Genomic DNA, 25,045 nt, shown 5'->3' on the forward strand with positions numbered 1-25,045 from the left:
GGTGGATGATGGGGCTGAAAATTCCAACTTTCTAATCATGGCTTGGTCTTTCCAGGGACCAGTCCTTATCTAGGAGCGTACCTAGAGTTGCCTCATGAGAACAAAAGATGTTCCTAGTGCTCTTATCTCTTAAGAAATTGTAAAGGTTTCAGGACGCCTGTGTCAGAGACAAAGTCAAAGAACAAATATTAAAGCAAGAGATGACCCCATGCTCTTATCACCTAGAAAATTATAAAGGTTTTAGGAACGCTGCCGGGAACTGGAGGCAGAAAACAATATATACACTTTCTATTATCTCCCAGGTTCTGTCTCTAGTCCAGTCAGCTATTGTTAAAGAAACATAGTCTCATGACATAAACAGGCTGTCAAGCACTCTACCCATGAATATATATAAATTACATTATACCAATGCACTCTAGATTCATATTGGGGATAAGATACTCTGCAGAAAAAAGAGTTATGACTTGGTCAAACATGTTCCAGAAGTTCTGATTAGTAAAACATTGTATGTCTCTTTATTTTGTCTCCTATTTTCATTTTATTAATACATATTATGAATACACATAAAATGTCAGCGGTGATATCATACTATAACTAGTACATTTCTATAGTTATAGTTATATCGTGTAATTAGCATAACTATAGGTATTTTTTTCCTGTATATTTGTTCTTCTACAGAATGAAGTCCTCAATGATTCGGACCAAAGTTGACTTCTTTTATATGTTCACACCTTGGAGAGTGTTAGGTGGCTGTTACCTGGGTAAATATTTCTTTGGTGAAAGTGACTTTTTTCTTAAATTAAGGAAAATAGATATCATAAAAAAAAACTAACTTTTAAAGTCTACTGTGATGTATACATACAACTGCATATGCACTCTTCTTACAGTGTAACCGACTGCTCACCCAGAATTTTAGCAGGTGTTTGCAACTGCCCTGGCTAACAGAGTACATGGTATAATATGGAGCCATTGGTTTCTGGTCCACCAGCTGAAACCCCAGACATTTTGGAACACAGAAAACCATCTCCACTGTGCCCTGTCTGAATCCCTGACCCCCTTGAAACCGTGTCAGATAATAAATGATTGTTATTTTAAATCGTTAATGTTAGAATAATTCGTTACACAACAATAAAAGACTAACTTATCAGTACTTAAGGGAAGACATTTATATTTATATTAGGTGAATCTGTGTATCTCCACAACCTAGCACTGTGCCTCATCGAGAAAATGCTAAAAATACAGTCATGGAAGAAGTAAATGAATAATTAAACAAATAAATGAATGGAATAAAATCTCTAAGCTGAATTACACGAACCTATTCAAGATCAAGGAACTTTCCCACATGAAATAATGTATATAATTTTGATTGGCTCTATTTGTTTTAAGGTCCAGATTTTATGGTCATCATTGTTATATCCAATAACTTTCTTTTCTTTAATGTTTATTTATTTTTTGAGACAGAGAGAGAAAGAACACAAGTGGGGTGGGGCAGTGAGAGAAAGAGGCACAGAATCTGAAACAGGCTTCAGGCTCTGAGCTGTCAGCACAGAGCCCGACACGGGGCTCGAACCCATGAACTGTGGGATCATAACGTGAGCCTAAGTTGGATGCTTAACCAACTGAGCCTCCCAGGCGCCCCTTCAATAATTATCTTATATCCATTTTTCCCTGTCCACTGATTGTATATGGGGTACATACTAATTCATTTTATATTACAGCACTTAAACTAGAAAAGACTGGTATCTATAACTCCTAAAATCTCACGACTATTTTTTATGGCAAACATGCCTCTTTTTGTTTTCATTTTCTTGGTGCGATACAACTGGGTTTTTTGTTTGTTTGTTTTTTGGTTTTTGGTTTTCTTTTTCTTTCATCTATTTCTGCCATTCCTTGTCAGATAATATTTCTTGAATTTTTAAAATATAATATTAAGTTTGTATATCAGATCCTGAATATTTATAGGATGAGCTGACCGACAGAGAAGATACGCAAATGATCAGCCATCTTGTCATATAAGCTGCATTATATGAGTCCACTCCAGTTTCATGGTAGCCTTTAGGACACATGATCCCAAAGATTCAAACTCAAATGGAGTATGCCATCAGAGAAAAGCTACACTCCCTCTTTAGACATGATTCTATCCTGCACCTGGTGAGTTATTCACTGGGCTTTATAAAAGTTATTTGTATTTATTTTTATGTATAATATGTGTATATTGAAAATATACTTACTATGTATATAGTGAGTATATCACAAATGTACCAACCTTTCATATTGAGGTTCATGACATTGACACAGTTTTATGAATTCTCATTAAAGTAAATGGCAAGAGTATAAGTAGGGTCAGGACTGGTCTGATGAAAGAGACTTATGATATAATGAACTTTCCCTTAAAATTGATATTGACCACTTAATCAGCACTATTTGAACTGTCTGCTCAAAATAAACATTCCTCTAGCTGTTCTGTTACACAGTCACCTCTCACACATCCATAAGATTAGCCTGTGAAAAATAGTAAATGATTTTATTTTTCAAAAAAGTTACTTTATGACTGTAGGATTCCCTGTAAAGTTTTAGCACACTTTAAAAAAGCAATGAATTTAGTCTGGGATATGTTATTCCTAGTAAACCCTTGCTGGTTCCCAATGTCTATAGCTTCTTTTGTTAAGTATTTAGAAATGGTCTTATAAAATATATCTTCATAATATCTCTCAGGAAATTAATATCAAGGTCTCCAGTACATATTGTAACATCTAACTAGTTTCTCTGATATAACTAATACACTTGCATCCTTCACTTTTCTAATGGCTCTCTAGTTTCCACTGGCACTGAAAAGTCAACAGAGATCCAAGATTAAATCTGGCAGGTCTCCCCACACTCTGGATTGTCATTTAAATTTACTCCGCAATTTGAATTTATTCGGAACATTTGGGTGGCTTTTTGTAATTTCTTCACACATATTTTCCTTTAATATATTCCTCCTAATAGTTATTTTGCATTAATAGTAACACTCCAAATATACTTAATGAATGAGTGGATAAAATCATTACATTAACTAATTTAAATTTTCTTTTTAAAGTCTCACAAAAATGGATGTGAAATGTGTTGTTACATTAATGAGCAAAATACAAAGTATTAATGGAAACTTTATGCTATCATTTGAAACATCCTTATCTTTTATTCACAGTTTCAAGGAAATTTCACTATTTTTACAATCTCTTAGAGCTACTCGGATTAAGAAATGAAGATAACTTTAGCACAAGAAATCACTGTTCAATCTTTTTGAACAAGTTTCTACTTGACTCGTGGTTCAATTTCATAAACAAAAATTCAAATTAAATTAAGGACTCAGTACATAGAAGTTACTTACTGGAACAAATGTATTATTAATTTTAAAAAAGCCGTAATTCTTCAAATGTTTTTAATATTTGCCATAACCATAACCACACTGCAAAACTTTTGTTCTGTGTTTGATACAATATACTGATACTATTGGTAAACATTTTTAAGAGATAGTCTAGAGTCACATGAGTGACTCAGTCGGTCAAGTGTCTGACTCTTGATTTCGACTCAGGTGGTGATCTCACCTGTCGTGAGATAGAGTCCCATGTTGAGTCCTGCGTGGACATCCATGGGGAGAGAGTCTTTCTCTCCCTCTATGCCTCCCATGCGCTCTCTCTCTCTCTCTCAAAAAAAGTCTCCCATTATTATAACGAGATTCCCATCACCCTCAAGGCAACACCACACATTTACTGCTCCCATTTCCTTAAAACTGTCAGGTCCAGGAACAATGAGAGAGTTCAATAGTTGAAGAACTTTCTCTGCCATAAACCCAGGTCTTGGCACACAATTGGTGTTCAAGCAATATAAACAGAATGATCCATGAATATATTCACATGAATAATATCAAATATGAAGAGTGAAGTTTTTTGAGCAGTTTTTCCTCTGTAAGCAATGGTATTAAATCCTAAACCATAATCACAAACACCAATTCCTCACACGATTCCCCATAAATCCCAAAAGCAAACTGTAATATCTCCATAGTGTTTACTTCCAGGATTCAAACGGAGTTCAACGTAAATAATATTAAACAGATCGTATTAGACTAAAGTTCAAATAATATTTCCTAAACTTGCACTACTAACACGTGTGACCCCACATATGGACAGTGGCTGTGCATCAGTGTAGTCCTGGAGATGGGGGTTTGCTAGCTGGTGCTGCCTGGGGACCCTGACATAACAGACGTACAGAGGAATGGAACTCACTGTTCCCGCAACATTGATGGTAAATCACCTACTTACAATGGGCCACTTAGTATTACAGTAAAATGAATATTACTACAAAACAGCCATGACAGAAAGAAATACATGAAGAGAAATTAAAGAGAAATAAATGAAAATAAAGTAAAATAAAGAGAAATAGACAAAAAGAAAGAAAAGTAAGGTAAAAAGAGAATGGGGCAGAGCAGGAAGGGGAGGAGAGAGGACAATGGGAAGGGAGGGAAGGAAATAGTTCATAAACACACTCAATTTTTCTCAATGGTTTTCCTCCAGAATTGAGACGTCATTCAAAATTTCCATACTAAACATGAACTCAGATAAGTTCTGTATTTTCACCAAGAATTGTATGTCCCATCCCCTGAAAAAATGACCTTGAGTTACAGCAAGTGGCATTTGGAATATTCTAAGAGAAGATATTGAGGGGTGCTGGGTGGCTCAGTCGGTTGAGTGGCTGACTCGATTTTGACTCAGGTTATGATCCCAAGGTTGGGGGATGAAGACTCCCAGGAGTCTCCACACTTAGTGCAGAGCCCGCTTAAGAGTCTCTCTTGCCCGCTCTGCCCCCCCTGTCTGCTTGCACAAGGGCTCTTTCTAAAATAAATGAATTAAAAAATAAATAAATAAATATTTTATTTAAAAAGAAGACATTAAGATGCATAACTGATTGAGTTATCATTTTTTTATAGAGGTTTTAAGAACAGGTTGGCATTTTGCCACATTCGATATGCATTTTTCCTCAAAAGGGGATAAATTAGATGAACTCACACACAGTTCTGTCTGGTCTAGGAGCAGATATATTATGATTGATGTTTGAGATTACATCTTTTAAATAGTACACACACACACACACACACACACACACACACAACACCACTTGTTTATCTAATATTACTTAAGATTACGTCCAGCCGCACGTAACAAAAAATTCAAATAACAAATAATACTTTGGAATAAGCAACCCATCCAAAATATTAGAGTGTGGTTGTTAGAGATATAGACTCTGTTGCGTTTTCTGCTAAATCATCTTTAGCCAGTGACTCACATATTCAACATCACCTCAAGGTTCAAGATAACTTGCTGAAGGTCCTGCTGCCAGCTCTACAATCTAGGAAAGAAAAGGAGAAATGTGCTGGAGTGGGGATTGTGTCGGCTACTCTATTTTTTAAATTTTTTTCTAAAGTTTTTTATTCATCTGAGAGAGACAGAGCAGAGGAAGGGCAGAGAGAGAGGGAGAGAGAGAATCCCAAACAGGCTCTGCACCGATGCAGGGCTGAAACCCACAAACGGTGAGATCATGACCTGAGCCAAACCAAGAGTCGATGCTTGACCAACAGAGCCATCAGGCTCCACCCTCCCTTAATTCATTTTTAACGAAAGGCAAAATTTACAGAAAGTGAAATGCATGAATATGAAATGTGCAATTTGATGAGTTTTGAAATCTGCATACATGAAACCATGGCTTTAATCAGGATATAGATTATTTGTATCACTCTAGAGAGTTCCCTCATGCTTGCTTTCTACCAATCCCTACCTGAGATAGATAACACTCCTCTTTTTTTTTTTTTAATATTTATTTATTTTATGTTTCAGAGAGAAAGAGAGCACAAGCACAAGCAGGGGAGGGGAAGAGAGATAGGGAGACAGAATCTGAAGCAGTCTCCAGGCTCTGAGCCTGACTCAAACCTGTCAACCGCAAGATCATGACCTGAGACAAAGTTGGATGGTTAACCTACTGAGCGACCCAGGCGCCCTAGACAACACTTCTTATTTCTTACTATGTAGGTTCATTTTTCCCTTTTTTTTTTTTTTTTTTTGGAGCTTTGTATAAATTGAATCACACAGCAAGTATATTTTTGGTACTTGCTCATGTTGCATTTATTATTAGTTCTTTGCTTTCTAAATTGCTAAGAAGTTTCACACTATATAAACATAGCAAATGTTAATCTTTTCTTCTGCTAGTGGACATTTGGATTATTTCCAGTTTGGGGCTATTATGAAGAGAGTTGCTACAAACATTCTTGAACAAATACTTTTGTGGACATTTGGGCAAATATTTAAATATTTGGGTAACCTTCTTTTGGGAGTGAAATTGCTAATCATAGTACGCTTAACTTTATAAAAACTTCCAGAGTTTTCCAAAATGGTAGCACAATTTTTTACTTCAACCAATAATTTTCCAGTTGGTTCACATCTTTGCTAATGTTTAGTTTGGTAGATTTTAAAATTTTACTCTTTCTAGTGTATCGCAATGTGATTTTAATTCTCATTTCTCTCATGATGAGTGATAGTTAATATATTTCATGATTACTGGCTATCTGTACACTTTCTATGAAGTGTGGTTTAGTCTTTTGACTATCTTTAAAAATGAACTACTTGTATATTTACTTATGGTTTTGTTTTAGCTATTTATGTATTGTTCCTTTGTTAGATATGAGCATTTCAAATGTTTTCTCAAGTCCTTGGCTTCTTTGTTCATTTCCTTAATGATGTCTTATAATTTTAGTGAAGTTCATGCTATTTTTTGTGAGGCTAGTATGTTTGTTGTTAAACCATCTTCGCTTGCCACACATTTGCAAAATCATTCTCCTATGTTTTCTGTTACAAGCTCTAGGTCTTTTCATTTCCCTGTTTTAAGATTAATTTGTCAAGTTTTATTAAAAAAATAAACTGGCCTATTGAGATTTTGATTGAAATTTATTTGGATCTAGATATCAGTCTGAAGAGCTCTGACCTGTTACAATAATGGACTTTCCAACCCACAAACATGGCATATCTCTCCATTTTTAAAATTGTTTTGAAGTCCTCTTGGTAATATATCTAGCTTTTCAGGGTACAGAAATCTTGCATACATTTTGTCAAATGTATTGCTATCCATGAGGGATGTTGGCCTTTTAGTTTTCTTTCTCCTTTTTCTTAAATGTTAGAGATATATTTTCTCCCTCCATAATTGAAAGAGTTTCTGTAAGATTGGTATTGCTTTCCTTTAAATGTTTTATAGAATTCACTATTGAAGACATCTGGGCCTGGAGATTTTTGTGGAAGGTTTTTATTACAAACTCAACTTGTTTAATAGCTACAAAGATATTTAGATTTTCTTTTTCTTTTCTTTTTTTTGTCTTTATCAATTGAGTAAGTTTTAATTTTTAAGTGTTTGCTCATTTCATCCATGCTGGCGGGTTGACTGCCATAATGTTGTTTATAGTATTTTATTGCCATTTTAATATATGAAGAAACTGTAGTAATCTCTTCCCTTCCCTCTCACTTGCTCTTGTGCTCCCTCTTGGTCAGTCTCCTATCTATCTTGCTGGGGCTTAATAATTCCATTAACCTGTCATAGCAAAGTTACTTTCCCCAATCACGTATTTTTTCTATTTCACCAATTTTCCATTTCCAGTATGGAACAGATTTTCCTGCTTCCTCATCTGACTAGGAACTTTTCATTTCATACTGGATATTGTAGGCATTTGGATTGTGATGCTAATCTTAAAAAGGTGTTACATTTTGTCTTGGTAGGCAGATAAATTACTGAGAGACCCTTTGATCCTTTACTCTTTAGAGGGGCTGGTCTCCTCTATCTCTAAGTTTTGTCCTTAGTCCCAGGGTGTGTCTCTTATTCTAGAGAATGTGGTAGGCATCTCCCGAGTCCCTTTCTCTCAAGGGTGACAGTCCTACTCTATTTGCTGTTCAATGCATCAGAAAAACTGTCTGACACATTTTTTACGCATTGGTTTGAGGTAGAGTGAGTTTTACAGTTTGGAGTAGCCGGAGGGCAAGTCCGTTACCAGCTAGCCATGGCCAAAATGGAAACCTCAGTGAGACCAGAAGTCCCACCCATACTTGTGGTCATGTGTCACGGACCACTCCTACTGGCAAGGAAGGCGCAGGAAATAGCATTTTAGTTAGGCTTTTTGTCACCTTCACTAGCATAAAAGTCTGTTCCTAAAGATGGGGAGACTAGATGTTAGATAGCTAACTGGCGGTCTCTGGGTATAAATGATTTACCGCCCTCAGGGTATTTTATTATTATAAATGACAACAATGAGTATTGAACTGATCATGCCCAGTATGTTTGTAAGATCACTACACTTAGAATGAAAAAATCTTTAGAGAGTAAAGAAGCCTCACCTGATTCAGTTTTTATTACCTAAAAGCCCTTACATAGCACCTCGCACATGCCTTAAAAAGCGTTTTTTACTAACTTGATCCAAACAGTGACTTACTTCTAGCCAATCGTTTTAAACGTTTATTTCTTTTGAGGGAGAGAGACAGAGCGCACACACAAGCAGGAGAAGGACACAGGGAGAGAAGAAGAGAGAGAATCTGGAGTAGGATTTACACTGGGAACCTGATGGGAGGCTTCACCTCACAACCATGAGATCATGACTTGTGCTGAGATCAACAGTCAGGCACTTAATCGACCGAGCCACCCAGATGCCCTTGATGCCCTGACTTCTATAAAATTTTTAAAATGTGGAATGAATTAGGGGCGCGGTTAAGCGTCCGACTTCAGCTCAGGTCATGATCTCACGGTTTGTGAGTTCCAGCCCCATGTCAGGCTCTGTGCTGACAGCTCAGAGCCTGAAGCCTGCTTCCGATTCTGTGTCTCCTTCTCTCACTGCCGCTCTCCTACTTGTGCTCTGTCTCTTTCTTTCTCAAAAATAAGTAAAATGTAAAAATAAATAAACAAACAAATAAATAAATAAATAAATAAATAAAATGTGGTATGAGTTAGTATTCTCAAGTGAAATGTAAAACAAGAAATAAACAAAATAAAGAAAACAGAAAGTAAAGTTCCCCTTTTTGATGGTATTCAAATGTAAACTTGGGTGACATATATATATATATATATATATACACCCACATATATAATTATATAATTACTAATTTAATTAATTGATTAAATTAATAATAATTAATTCTTTAATATATAATTATATAATTATTATATATGTAATATGTAATTATTATATAAATATACATATATATTCACTCCTTGAAAGAAGAAGGGAAAATTGACCCAGAGCAATTTTGCAATTTATAGAATATTATGTAGTAATAGGTATTTTGGGGAGGCTCCCTATTCCAAAAACACTTGAGGTAAGCTTCTCCCTGCTCCACACCATGGGAACAAGAGCCGGCCATCACGTTGCCAATGTCTTACCTTGAACTTTCCTTTTCAGGGAAAGGGAAACACTACTGAGTTTGGCCAATCATATTTTCCCATTCACGTAGGCTTTCAGTGGGGTTCAGGAATGTTAGTCAGGCCTTTCTGGTTGCTTAATATCAAGGGCTTTCCTGTAGTCACATCCACAGAAACGGGAGAAAAAGTGGTCATCAAAAGGGGAAGCAGAGCTGACATAAAAAGATGATCACAGCTGTGAATTTTGCCTCAAATTTAAGTTTATATTTCCTGTCTTAAGGTTGTGTAAAAATAAAAAAAGACCCAGACAGTATGTTCTAATATGTTTTTTTTTTCCTTTTTAGCATAAGCCACCTGAATCAGTTCGTTACTTGCAACCAAATGTTTTTGATTGAACACAAAATGCTCAATATTTAGTCTATCCATATCTAATTTTAGATAAAATTGAATTAAAATAAGATGATGTGTCTTTTCTTTCTTGACAAGTTGTATATGAGTTTCCCATGATTTACTGTAAGTAATGATGAGACATTCAATTTTTATAAAACTATATATGAAATCCAATCACTATGAACACGCAGTAATCCCTATGTGCAGAACATTAAAGGACATTCTGCTATAAGAATGACTTTCAAGGGACGCGTGGGTGGCTCCGTTGGTTAAGCCTCTGACTTTGGCTCAGGTGTTGATCTCATGGTTTGTGAGTTAGAGTTCCACATCTGGCTCTATGCTGAGAGCTCAGAGCCTGGAGCCTGCTTCGGATTCTGTGTCTGATTCTCTCTCTGCCCCTCCTCCACTTACACTCAGTCTGTCTGTCTGTGTGTCTCTCTCTCTTAGAAAAAATTAAACACTGTAAACAATTTTAAAAGCTAAGAATGACTTTCAAAAAAATGTTACTTCCCTAGGGCTTATTAAAGTAAAAAAAAATTTGAATTTATAGTTAGAAAATCTGACTTTACTTCTACTGACCATATCTGGTACCATAAGCAAATAACTTACAAAGACTGAGAATCAGCTTTATCAAATAAAATACCAGCTCTTGCCACCTCATATGATTGATTTAAAAATCATATGAAGTAATATATAACGTGTGCATTCATTGGCACAGAAGAAAATGCTTTTGATTGATTGGGTGTGTGTTATGGTGGCAGGCTCTGAGTTGTTCAATTTACATACATGTAATTTTAGCTTCATAATAATCCCTCCCTGAATACAAGGAAATAATAAATCTAATATATTTGGCTCTATGCTGCCTTCGATGTTTTTGTGATTTGTTCTTGCAAAGACACTTGGTATTAATATCTCCACAATAAGAATGCCATAAATTTTGCCTATTCACTCTGGGGGGAAAAATCTGTGATATCATAATGAACTATAATTGTAAGTAATCCCTTTGAATATTCTTAGAAAACTGCCTGTAATTGCACGAAAGAGTATAAAGCGTCTTGGGGCCTTTTACCATTCATTTCCTGTCATCATGTCAGTCCTCAGAATTAGAAAATTTTAGATCCAAATGGGTTTGATCAGGCAATGATATCATGAAACAAATAGAAAATTTGATAGGCTTCTCCAGTGGTGACTTGATGAATTTCATTCTTGCTATAGGATCTCATCCAATTATATTTCAGACAAGCTGTGACAAGTGGATTCCACTTACTATGCTACAGACTGATGAATATTTGCAAGCATAATGTCTTTCCCATTTTAACATAAACATAAATTAGGAAAAACTTATTCTTCCAAAAGTAATGAAAAATATTTATGTAAGGTACACTTCCAACTTTGCAGGAGGAGACAAAATACTAATTAATAATCTCATTTCCTCCATGTTTTAATAATGATGTGAGAGGCACCTGGGTGGCTCAGTCAATTAAGCATCTGACTTCAGCTCAGGTCATGATCTCGTGGTTCATGAATTGAAGCCCCGCCTTGCGCTCTGTGCTGACAGCTCAGAGCCTGGAGCCTGTTTCAGATTCTGTGTCTCCCTCTCTCTCTCTGCCCCTCCCCCGCTTGCACTCTGTCTCTTTCTCATTTTTTCTCTCTCTCAAAAATAAACATTAAAAAAAAATGATGTGAAAGCAGCTTGATGAGACTGTATAAGACAAAGTATTGACCAACACATATAAGTGCAGACTTCTGATCATCACTTCCCACCAATCCCACGCATGTGAATTTACACACCTTTTCAAATGATTGAGGTTACTGAAATGAATGTGTAGATCAAGTCTCATTTCATCCCTTGAATCACCTGAGGCCAACCTTTCAACACCACTTCTTGGATGAGATACTCAAGAGGAAACACCTAACACCATAGATGTTACTACTATATAGATGTAAAAAGTTAGATATGGGCAATGCAAAGCATTAGAGAGACATGGGTTCATTTTTTTAAATTGTTTTTTAAGATGATTCTATTTGTGGAGCGCCTGGGTGGCTCAGTTGGCTAAGCATCCGACCTTCGTTCGGGTCATAATCCCAGGGTTCGAAGTTTGAGCCCCACGTTGGTGTCTGTGCTGACAGCTGGGAGCCTGGAGCCTGCTTCAGATTCTGTGTCTCCCTCTCTCTCTCTGCCCAACCCCTGCTTGCACTCTGTCTCTGTCTGTCAAAAATGAATAAACATTTTAAAAAATTAAAAAAAAAAAGAATGATTCTATCTTCTTGGATTTATTTAGTTATTTCTATAACAATGTATATTCTCAGTTCAACAGCAAAAAAGAGTCATATAAGGATTGCTGTGAAAAATAAAGAACAGAGACTGTCAGCTTAATGCACAACTTTGTATAGTGTGGAAAGACCTGTATCTCACTGTAATTATACATGTGATGATAGTCATATTCATTAATTACTAAGAAAAGTTAGAATGAACCTAGATAGGTTACATAAACTACCCTGATGTTATCATATTGTACTAAGATTTGAAAGTCAAGACAATCCATACCTATAGTTCTACCCCATATACATAATGATAAACATAAAAATTACAGGTAGACAAATCTCTAATTCCAACACTTGGTTAAACCAAGTATCCATGTTATGTAATCTACTAACATAAAATGTGTTTGGAAAATATATATATATATTTTTTGTAGGGGCCCCAGAGAAATCCACTTTGGATAGGGCTTAGAGCTCTCCCAACAAATATCATGGTGACATAAAAATTTTCTTTAGTCACTAGAAATAAAGCCTAGCAGAGAAAGGTGAGTGAAATTAACCACTGGTGATACTACAATTTGAATGTAAGCCCCCATGTTATGTTTGAAGTGGAAATATGTGATTGACTCACAGCAATGCATTATTTTTGCCCAGGAAGACCAGCCCTTTTCCTGTGCACAGCTTGAAGTGTGTGAGGAGACAATCTCCAATTAAATTGAACACCCCCACAAGGAATTCTGTGGAATAGGTCCTAAAGGCCACTGCCCTGAATTTGAAAGGACTCGTTTATGCCCTAATGTTGATGAGGTGAGTTACCATCCTCTTCCTTAATGACACTGATACAGAGTCCCACAGGTTGCTGTAGACTGTCTGAAGAACACGAGTGGTTTTCTCCAATCCTGTCTTATTTTCCAATAATCGTATGCTATCCCCTGCCTGGAGTTGTGAGAAACTACAATGGTAAGCTCCCCTCAGCAGGAAAGTGAAGTCCATTTCTTCTCTGAATTAGTCTTGCCAATGCTCAAAGACAGCATTAAAGCATTTACTTATGTTGTAAATATGCAGAAGTTTTTGCGTTATTTGATTCATGTAGAGGGAATAGAATGTGCTCTAAATCCACACTGGGGATTTGAAAGGATTTTTTTCAGAACATTTATTAGAAGTATTATATCAGATATTTAAATAAATAGGCAAAATTTTATATGCTAAATACTTGAATCGACTCTCGAAATTAAAAATTTCCTTTAGTGCCTTTTGTGGTGTTGGTAAAGTAGCTTTTGTATAATACACAATTACAGAAAGACAAGAGGGAAAGAATAAAGACAAAGAAAGAATAGAGTCAGTGAGGGAGGTCAGAGGAGAGAAGAGGCTGGTAAAGCTAGGATTAGGACAGCCATTTCTCTGCCTTTCTTCAGAGCCTCGGATGTGATGACAGCCAGAAAGAATGATAGATGCCAGGCCTTTGAAAAGAATGGCATTAAAACTGCGACCGCAGTGAGAAAAAAATTATGGAAAATACACAGAAACTGAGATAGTTTCATATCTGGAGATGGTGTCTGGTCTACCAGGCAGGGAAAATGTTACCAAAACAAAACCAAATAAAAGCAGTGTGTTCTCATGATCAAGGGTTTTCAGGGCTCGGTGAAAACATACTCGAGTCACTTAAGAGCCACACAAGGCGAAATTCAACAACACAGCTGAATAGGGAGTTGCAGAATCAAAAACTGTACAAGGGCATGAAGGAGGCATGCAGCCTGTGAGGTCACACAAGGCCCGCTGCTGGGTACAGTCCTGCCTTTGGGTGAAGGCTCTGCTATCACCATCTTGGTCTTGAAGTTCTTATTTATTTATTTATTTATTTGGTTTATTTACTTATTTTGAGAGGGAGACAGAGAGAGCAAGGGGGGAGGGGGGAGAGTGGCAGAGAGAGAGGGAGAGAAAAGGATCCCAAGCAGGCTCTGTACCATCAGCATATACAGCCCGTTGTGACGCTTGAACTCATGAACTGAGAGGTTATGACTTGAGCTGAAACCAGGAATGGATGCTCAACCTACTGAGCCACCCAGGCTCACCCTTGAAAAAGGGTCCTACACTTTGATTTCATGCTGAGCTTCACAAATTTTGTAACTCGTCCCCTTGGCGGACCACACAGCTACGTGGACAATGACATCAACACTGTATAAGGTGGGACTGTCCACTTCATTGATTCTCATTAAGGCCAATGGATTCCATTAGTGTCGCCAGCAAGAAATCAGGTGGCATCACAGCTGGTGTCTCTGTTATCATGGAGTCTTTTTGCACAGGTATTTCTCCAAATACTTACTTCCTAATGATATAATCATTTCCTCAGTAGCGAGTATCTGTCAAACAAGGGAAGGTTTAGAATTAAATATAGACAGTAAGATGACCAAAGAGTTTAAAGAATTTGCCTATTTGATCATTTAAGTAAGTATGATGTTCAAGAGAATTTAGCCTATTGTGATTAGAATTTGATATTTTTTTAATCGAAAAATAACTTAGGCTTGGGTCATCATGTGAATTTTATACACCATCATGAAACCTTTAAAAACACCTATTTATCCTTGGGTTTACAGATTAATCTGGTTTAGAGTCCTTCGGTATAATTGTGAATATTTGGTAGGGTTAGAAATAAAATACAAAACAAATATTTAAACAGAACGTAATAATTTTCAAATAACTAATTAAAAAAATAGCTTTACTAAATCACACATAGTAATTTGAAAGGTAAAACAAGCCTTTAGAAAATCCTTTCTGGGGCGCCTGGGTGGCGCAGTCGGTTAAGCGTCTGACTTCAGCCAGGTCACGATCTCGCGGTCCGAGAGTTCGAGCCCCGCGTCGGGCTCTGGGCTGATGGCTCAGAGCCTGGAGCCTGTTTCCGATTCTGTGTCTCCCTCTCTCTCTGCCCCTCGCCCGTTCATGCTCTGTCTCTCTCTGTCCCAAAAATAAATAAACGTTGAAAAAAAAAAAAAGAAAGAAAATCCTTTCTAAATACAAAAATATCTTGAGAATATAGCAATAAAATCTCACATTAATTTAACACTTGACACATGGAGTAATTGTGTCCATTTATTCCCTCATTTATTTAACAAATATTAATTCATCAATGTGCTCTGTACAATGGTGAACAAATAGAATTGATCACATCCTGATGTCAGTTAGGTCTATTGGTTTGGAAAGTTAACAGTTATCATAACCATGACTTATGGGTAAAATGAACCTATGTCCCTGACTGGCAACCTGAATAACTAGAATGTCAAACATTTTTATATCATGGTGAACAGAAGGAAACCCCAGGTTTTAATGTATATCTTTTGTTCTGGCATAGTTACTAATAATTCTGCTTTTACACTCAAATTTTAAATGTAAATTATGTGACTCTACCTTTCATTGATGGGTTAAGCATCTAACCTAGAAAATGCCACAATTGCACACAGATACTTTGTAATCTAGGGTAGCCCTTCCACTAGAGAGAATGTGAATGACAAATGTAATTTTAAATTTTCTAGTAGCCACATTGAAAACAGTAAAAAAAAAAAAAATTACGTAAAGTAAATCGTAATAAAATGTTTTATGTAACTCATATTTCCAAAGTATTATCTTTTAAATATATGGCACTAACCACGTTTCAGATACTCAATAGACACATGCGGCCAGTGGCTGCCATATTGGACAGCATAGATCTCAGTCTTTGCTTTCTCTGCCATGCCTTCGACTTGTACATCAGCAGGGTCACCACACAAAAGTACCTTTGCCTATGGGTAGAAACATACATCTCTCTTATCAGTGGCTTTCAGCAGATAGAAAGGCTGCTCCATGAAGCTTTTTGTGGCTACAAGAATTAAATGGCCTTCCATTTTGAGGTTCCCTGTAAGACTCTGGCGCACAAACAGTCCTAACACTGTAGGGTTCCTTGTGAAGGATCTTTGCATCCTGTTCAACTGGAGATATAAATTGCTTGGCACTCGAGTAAATGAGACTGTGAGAGTCAGTTGAGCTGATGGAGGTTCACACACTAAGAAAGAAGGTGGGTCATGGATTTTCTCACGGTATTGAACTCCTCACTGAACAAATGATTCATTCTAGGACAATGTTTAAAACTCCAGTCCACTATTGCAGTTCCAGGAACATATTGATGTAAGTTGCAGCCATTACGTACAATTTACATCAGCGGCCTTTTGTTTGTGTTCACGTGACCCATTTCTAGTCCTTGGGAATGTTGCTAACCAACATGTAGCAACAGCACCCAACATACCACCCAACATAACAGGAGAAACAGGCTCTGAAGTAGCTTCAGATGAAAGGAATAAGGATAATCTGATTTTAGTATTTCTCCGTGCCCTGACTGAAAGTATGAGATCCCAGGGAGTAGGAAGCACATCCTGGCATCTCCAACTTATCTTCTCCAAAACAAACTTTGAAGGACCATTCAGTATTTGGGGAGTGAACTGTTTGTGTATGTACGCAACACTTCAGTCCCATGTTCTAACTGTCTTTTATTTAAGCATCAGAGGATACATTTCCACTTTTTATTTTAATAAGACCATGGAGTATAGTCAATATTCCTCAAATTATTCCACAGAAGGAAACTTAATGGCAGAACTCTATGAATATAGCTTAGAGGAAGCGAACTCATGCCAAATGTATTTAAAGTCTCCTGTTATATCTTTAAAATGTTGAATTAATTTGCATCTTATTATACATGTATTGGCTTTCATATACAAACTGTGTATTTCCCCAAAAGGTGTGAGAAACAACCATTCTAAAGCAACACGGACTGTGTCTTTCTGTTCAGACCCACTTGGGTTCATGTCCCGGTGTGTGAACTTGGGTAAGTCACTCCAACTTAATGAACTTTAGTTCCTTCATAACTAAATTTGTAATAATTCCAAAATCACAGAGTTGCTGAGGGATTAAGTTAAGTTTTATGCACAGAATTTCCTTCAGGGAAGAGAACAGGTTTTTTGTGTGTCTGCTATTCTTCCTCTCTACTCAACCTCCTTCAGACATGCATTTTGTGTGTTTGTTTAATAAATGATTATAGATCTTGTCACAGGCCAGGCTCTGTGCCACTTAGTGGGAAAACAGTATATTAGAAACATATCTGGTGTCTCTCGTTGGGGAGATTGCACACAAGTTTATCCAAAGAATTCTGGCTCAAAATTTTCTACCAAAAAGACACATTTAAAAAAAGATATATTGTACTCCTAACAGTACAGAACAAACTGAGGATTGATGGAGGGGAGGTGGACAGAGTGAAGGGCTAGATGGGTGATGGCTGGTAAGGAGGGCACTTTTTTTGATGAGGACTGTGTTCTACGTAAGTAACGAATTGCTACATCCTACTCTTGAAACGAATATTACACTATATGTTAACTAACTAGAATTTAAATATTTTTTTAAAATTGAAGAAAAGATATAAATGCCTGTTGAATCAATGAGAAGGAAATCATAAAAGAAAAAAAAATCACCAGTTAATGTATAGAAGGAGTGTAAACTTCTGTCATTTTAACCACTGCATGGAATGTCTTCCTAATATTGGAATAAAGAGGAAGGCAGTAAGCTCTCCCTTTATCCTTTGAAGTGGTTACTTAATCCATGACATCAATGTTGATGCCACGGTTCCCACAGAAATACATCCAAGGTAAATCCAGGGCCTCCCATTCAGGATGATCCAAACGTTGACCAAAAAAGGGTGAGAGGTTTTCCACACCTCAGGATTCAGGGAGTAATTCTTGTGTTTGGCATGAACATCACCATCGAACAGCAGTAGGAAGAAGGACCTTTTCACATGGCTCTTGTCAGTCCTTGGGGAGCTTGGTGGGCAAGCAGTGTAACATTAGAAGCCAGGATGAATGAAATAAAAGAAAGATTTAAGAAGGCTAGTGTGAAAAAACTCTGGGACTAGCACAAGTCTTGATGTTTGTAACTAACAATGAGAAGGCCCATGCCATGTGGATCGGTTTCACAATGGACTTCTCTGAAGTTCTGCCACTGGGGCACAGTTCTATGTCAAACATAAATATCCTCTATGTACATTGGGATTCTGAATAAAATCTCATTTGCAAGGATAAATATTTCTACAGCTTAAAAAATGTTACCTGCATTGATGATTTTTAGTTTTCATCATATGCTAAAAGTCTACATTCTGATGATGAAAATAAGCAGACTCTTTTTTTTAATGTTTGTTTATTTATTTATTTATTTATTTATTTATTTGAGAGAGAGCGAGAGAAAGCAGGGGAGCAGGGAGGAGCAGAGATGGAGACAAAGAATCTGGAGACACAGAGGGAGAGAGAGGGAGACACACAGCCTGAAGCAGGTTCCAGGCTCTGAGCTGTCAACACAGAGCCCCACGCGGGGCTCAAACCCATAAACCATGAGATCATGACCGAAGCCGCAGTCGGAAGCTCAACCAACCGAGCCACCCACGTGCCTCAAAAGCAGACTCTTTTGACCAATCTTTTGTTGAATTCATAACTATATGAAAAAATGTTTTTTTTTAAAAGTTTTTAATTAGTGACAGGAAATAATAGCCACTCATTAATCTGATTTAAATCATTGGGTGAACTGTTTTATGTGAATTAAAATAGCCACTAGCACAGTCTTAAGTGTTGAAAGCAGTTAACTCTATAAAGATAGGTATTCACTAAACAAACATTTAGCCTGTCTACACTGGAGTTCCTCCAGGATGAGGTGTGACTTTCTCCTTAAGTCAACCTTAATTATTTAATGGGGCAATTAAAAAGAGTGGATGTTTTAGATTATGATTTATGAGGCATGAAGTTACATTACGGTCCAGCTACATATCTTGCAAGGCTTCTTTTGTCCATTAAGAGTGATGAACTTTTCTTAGAATTTCTCTACTGAAGAAAACTTACTCCTTCTTCAGAAAACAAAGTCATTTCATTTGAATTGTGTTAAATTTTCATCTCTTTTTTTTTTTAGGAAGCAATAATCTCTTGTTTTAAAACAATGTCTTTGTAAAGCTACGGGAAATAAATGAGCTGTCTCTTCCTGCGATGCCAAGTTGAATGACGATTTTACTTAAAGTTGAACTCAACAGAAAACACTGACACAATTCAAAACATGCTCAAAGATGCTCTTACAAAGATATACTCGAATCTTTTATACAATGTAAGACATATGAGAAAATATTGATTGACTTCTCCTTGTCAGTATGGAAACGTACTCTTTCAAACAAGAGGAAAAATAAATACTATCTTAGACACAGCAGAAGAAGGAATTGACTCTTACATCCAGTATTTATGACTATCCCTAGCTTCTATTTTGACTTCTAAGCTATGCTTCCTTAATGAATGGAGGGAACACTGTAGGACAGGAATTTAAGCCTTTTGACGCATGTGTAGTTAATATATTTCACTTCACCAGAGTGAGGAACAAGAACAAAAGAGTTGCTTCTTCTAATAATCAAATTAATAATGACTTTGAGCCCCATGTCAGTGCATCTCTCTTTTCTATAAGAAATAACTTTTAAAAATGTAGCAAATGCACTTAGGGCTTCCCAGTGTGCTGCGTAAATCGCCTGCATAAATTAACTTAACCCTCATAAAGCTATGAGATGGATCATGATATTATTCCATACGGATGGTAAAATTAAGGCCTAGAGAAACTGGCTCAGAGTCTCACAGATGGTTCGTAGGAAAGACAAAGAAGATCCAGAATTTTAGCAACTACCCATCTCTCACGGTAACTATATTCTTTCCACTATGACAAGTTGCATGCAGGTAATAACCTTGAAGATAGCCATCTATGTCTTTGCCACATTACTGAGCTTATTACAAAACGAAAAGACACACAATCAATTTCCCATAATTTCCAAATGTTTTGGAGATCACTTAAAAAGACTGTGTTCAAGTGTATTTTAAGAAAAAAAAGAATCAGTTATAAAATCATTTCTAAAGTATCAAATAGTACTCTAAACATGTGCCATAAATACATCTATAAAGATTTGATATATAAAGATTTGAAGATTTAATTATTCATTAATAGTTGATTACATGTTAAAATGATGGTTAAAAAGTTGTATAAGTTGTATATACATTTAAAAGATATGTTTACATACACATGCCAACACTTCAAGTGTATACACCAAATGTTAGTGATAATAATTTAACAATGGTTGGTTATACTACAGGCTATTTACGTGTTCAATTTTGAATACATTTTCTTTCTATAATGGTGTCCTGCCTTTTTCTCTTGTCTCTGACACTGGCCAGGCGCTTATCAACTTTTATACCTTATCAACTAGAGCACGGGGTTCCATTTTCCTTCCTACACCCTCCTGGAACATCACACAGAGCCCACTCCTCAGTGTACCTCCCTACCTCCTGCTCAGGCTCCCGAGCTCCATGCCATACCTTGGTCAGCGGCACCAATGCCCCATACTCCTGACAATGACCTTAGCTCTCACTTATAGCTCCTTTCTAAAGTGCTTTGTTGTATTTCCTTCCCACAGTTTTATCCTTTGTGATATTACAGATATTTCTGCATTCATTTTTTTAGCTCTAAACTTGAAGATTTTTCTTGTTCCCTTCTCAAAAACATTTCCCTGACCACTAAATCCAAAGTAGCACTGTCCTATGCCTTTCTGACACATCATCAGTTCCTTTTAGCTTAGAGATCACAAAACTTGTCTAATTCACGTATTTATGTATTCCCATTTATCATCTGTTTCCCTCTGCTTGGATTTAAGCTTTCGGAAAGTAGGCATCTTGTGTCTCTAACACCAATGGATCCCCAAAAACCTAAAACAGTACCTGAACATAAAGATCTTTTGAATGAATTAGTGAATGCAATTCCCAATATAAGAGGTTGTGATTGATTTAATCCAGCTCAGGACCCTTGGCCATGGGTAAATTCAATCTAATCATGCCTGGTCTTCTGAACAGTGAATTATACTCTTGGGCTTTCAAAGTTTTAGGGCCAAGTGTTATGGGAATGCGGTCGCTCTACATTGAAACATTTGCCATCCAATCCATCCACCGTCCAGTTTTTCTGTGTAATAACGAGATCGGAGAGACCGTGTGCACTCTGCAACTTTTTTGCTAGTCAGATTTTCCCTATTCGCCATATTTTTTAACTTGCGCTTGTGGCTCATCGGTGGTGTCACTTTGTGTTACACTTAGCTCAGGGCATTGGGATGATATAATGAATGTAGTATCACTCTATCAAATGTACTACAAATAATTATTATGGGATGCCAAATCTTAATGGTAAACTATACTTTATATGGTGAGCAAGGATGTTCTTTGAATCTGTGTGAATATTTTCTACTTGGAGAAACAAGGGGCAGTGTAGGGCTGTGATCAAGCCTGTGGGCTCAGCCACTATCATGTTCTGGCTCAAACTCTGTTTCTACCAGTTATAAGCTGAGTCACCTCGAGGAAGGTTTGCAACCTCTCTGAGCCTCTTTTCCTTATCAGTCAATGATAATTGTGCCTGCCTCAAACGATTGCTGTCTTAAATAGATAGCTAGAAAGCACTACAAATGGTGTTTATGTAAACACTCAGTAAGTTGTCTATAAGGATTTGAGAACAATTTATTTATTCAAGAGATAATTACTAAGCACCCACCCGGTGCTAGGCAACATAAGTTCTGGAGATTTATGTGTAATAGATATAGACCCATTGTTCTAAAAACAATAAAGTTAAATACAGATTAATAGGCAGAACCCAAAGATATGAAAGGGAAGGGGAATTAAAGCTCTACTAGATTTAGTAAAGGATTGTTTTCTAGGAAATCGATGATAATACTATAGAACTATGTTTTTCCTTCAGAGATTCAGTTAAAACAATCACTAAATGGGGCGCCTGGGTGGCGCAGTCGGTTAAGCGTCCGACTTCAGCCAGGTCACGATCTCGCGATCCGGGAGTTCGAGCCCCGCGTCAGGCTCTGGGCTGATGGCTCAGAGCCTGGAGCCTGTTTCCGATTCTGTGTCTCCCTCTCTCTCTGCCCCTCCCCCGTTCATGCTCTGTCTCTCTCTGTCCCAAAAATAAATAAACGTTGAAAAAAAAAATTAAAAAAAAAAAAATCACTAAAGAACCTAAGATTCCTGCCCAAAGAGATGCAGTAAGGGGAAATATGAAAGTTCTACTGTACCGCATTAATCATTGGATAACATTATTAAATGCCCACTGTATACCAAGCCATTGTTTAGACATTCTGCTACTTAAGGCAAATCTCTGACTCTTGATGTTAAGACTGGTAGAATATGCTGCAATTCTCTGCTCAACAATCCTTATTTCTTCTAAATAATTTACCCTATCCGTTCCATTTGCTCTGAAATGACACTCAAACTCCGATCAGGAGACAAAAATCACCACACAGTTATTTAAACAAGAAACTTTAATGATTTATACTTTATGATTTATACTTTAATGATTTATACTTTAAAGATTAAGTATAACAGGGTATAACCAAAGATGAGCTAATAAGAAGTAAAGAGAACCCTAGCGACCTGGGAATTTATAAGAAGAAGCACTACCCCTAGTATACTAGGTTGAATGGTCATGTCCACCCCAAACCTCAGAATATGACCTTTTCTTTTTTCTTGTTTTCTTTTTTTGGAAATAGGGCATTTGTGGATGTGGTTAGCTACTGGAAGATGAGGCCCTGTCGATTGGAGCGGGCTCTAAATTTAATGATAGGTGTCCCTTTAAGAAGGTCTTACAAAGTCACATGCAGAAAGGGCGGCACCGTGTGAAGATGGAGGCAGAGGTTAAAGTGATGTAGCCACAAGCTAAGGGATGCATAGGATTGCTGGCAACCACCAAAAGCTAGGAAAGAGATATGGAGTCTCTCCCTCTGAGTCTCCAAAAAAGACCAACCATGCCAGTATCTTGACTTTGGACTTTTGTACTCCAGAACTTGGCAAGAATACATTTTTGTTTTCGAGCACCAAGTTTGTGGTAATTTGCTAGGGGAGCACCAGAAAACGAATTTGCCTAGAACAGAGACAGAGTGACCAACAACTAGCCTTTCCCCCCAACCGCCAGGGCTGAGATCCTGACATCACTGGGGGAGTGAGAGCTGTGGAAGTCATCGTGATGCCTCGCCAGTAGAACTTGCCGCAAATCTCCCTTGCAGGATACTGGAGAAAGGGAAAGCCAGGCATAGGGGTATCTTGTCGGAGGCATTCCATTACAAAACTTTCCAGGAGGTTGACTGGGGAAAGCTGCCAGCCCCTGAGTGCGGCTGACCAGTGTGCATTGGAGGAACCCGGTGCTGGGCATTAGTGAAGCTGTGCGTGCTATAAGATCTGGGTGCCGGAAAAGAGGCACATTGCAGGAGCTGGCTGAGCTAGGACAGCACAAGAGAGGATAGCCTATTATTCCTGCCATGTTTGGTCCAGGCTTTCTACTGACAAAGCTTCGCAGTGTGCCAGCTGGCAAAGAAAACACACTTAAAGGGGCCTGACTCCATATTCAAAGAATAGGTAATGAAGCGTAATAGATTCGGATAACTTGATAAGTGTGGCCCAGTTGACAATCTTGTTGCTGTTGTTGTTTCTTTTACATCTGCCTCCCTGGGCCACAGCCGTAAGCATTTGGAATTTGGAGAATCACGGACTGCACTGATGTACAGACACGAGGAGGGAGAAATGTCCTTTTCTCCTTGCAGTGCAAAAACTAAAGGATATCAGTCAAGTGCCGTTAAAAGCCTTTTCGCTTGCCATAGAGAGTCTACCTGAGAAAATTACAGCACAATCACCAACTGTAACAAAAACATGGAGGCAATGCCCTAATGATACTGTAGAAGCTCCTAGATCTAGCTTTACCGAAAGCTAATCTACTTCCTCAATTCCCACATTCTTCCATCGTGTGACTTGAATTTCAGACACTTCAGCCAAAATATTCTAGCCACCAGATGGTTATCTGCAGCCAGGTATAGCTCCCTTGACCCATTCTCAGGCATGCTGTATTTAAAAATTACATTTTTTGCAGACAAGTGAATTAGGCTTCAATTCTTCCACCTCTACTTATTAGCTTTTCCCTTAAGTGATTTTCAATTCTATCATCTCTACAAATGGGTTAAGCTCTCTCTTGGAATTGGAAAAAAAAAATGATGTTCAAATAATGTCACTTGATTCTTTTAGTTCAATTTCTGCCTTATTGCATTGAGAAAATCAATTGATGCAGCTGCAGTATTAAACCACACTTCCCCAAGCATAGAGGTCAAACAATACATACGTAGGAGATTTACTTAACATAAAGATGGACTAAAAGAGATCCTTCTGTTCACCAGACTGGTTTTTGTTGTTGTTGCTTAATGCAGTCTCTTCCGTGAAGCTAGACACACACTTCACCCTATGTTGAAAGCCCTGCCAATAAATAACCCCCTCTCCTTCTCCAGGGTCTCAGAAATTTGGAGAAGACTTTGCCCATTTGATTTTCTTAATCTTCATGATAATCTTAGGAGCTATGGAATTTAGGACTTGGAAGTTCTGGTAGAAAGGCTTATATCTGCATACACCTTTTATTCTAAGGAGTTTATTGACTCTTCGAAGGTCAAACAATTCTGGAGAAGCCTTTTGACCCTTTGCTCCGTTCCTGTCCACAGCAGACTGCATGGCTTCCTCTCATGATACCGCAAATGTTTTCTTTTTCTCCCAACCTCCCAACCTCTGCCATCGCGTGCTTTAATGTTATTACCACATGGCTTTAAAAAATGGCCAAGTCTTCTCTCTGCACAATCCCAGGCAGTTCTTAGAATTCAGGCCAAGTCATTTTTTTTTTCTAATTTTTTCAGTGAAGTTGGACGTTGGGGGGTGTTTAAAATCTAACCCAACCATTTCTTAAAGTATAAAAATACTCTTACCTTTTATGTAATCAACCAATCTAGTTATAAACTCTATAAAGTGACTTTGTTCCCCATCATTAAGAAACCCCTTAAAGGAAGGGTTTGGATTTTAAGTGCTTGAATGGCTTCCCT

At 37.4% G+C, this 25,045-nt stretch overlaps 1 long non-coding RNA gene across 1 annotated transcript; it reads left to right on the top strand.

Moving 5' to 3' along the window:
* The first annotated feature begins 676 nt into the window (after nt 1-676).
* On the top strand, nt 677-19,416 carry LOC128316219 (uncharacterized). The gene is made up of 4 exons (XR_008299806.1): nt 677-761; nt 12,727-12,879; nt 16,835-16,921; nt 19,039-19,416. It is a non-coding gene; the product is annotated as an uncharacterized LOC128316219 (long non-coding RNA).
* The last annotated feature ends 5,629 nt before the right edge of the window (nt 19,417-25,045 follow it).

This window comes from Acinonyx jubatus, chromosome B3 (assembly GCF_027475565.1).
Source record: "Acinonyx jubatus isolate Ajub_Pintada_27869175 chromosome B3, VMU_Ajub_asm_v1.0, whole genome shotgun sequence".
NCBI classification, from domain to species: Eukaryota; Metazoa; Chordata; class Mammalia; order Carnivora; family Felidae; genus Acinonyx; species Acinonyx jubatus.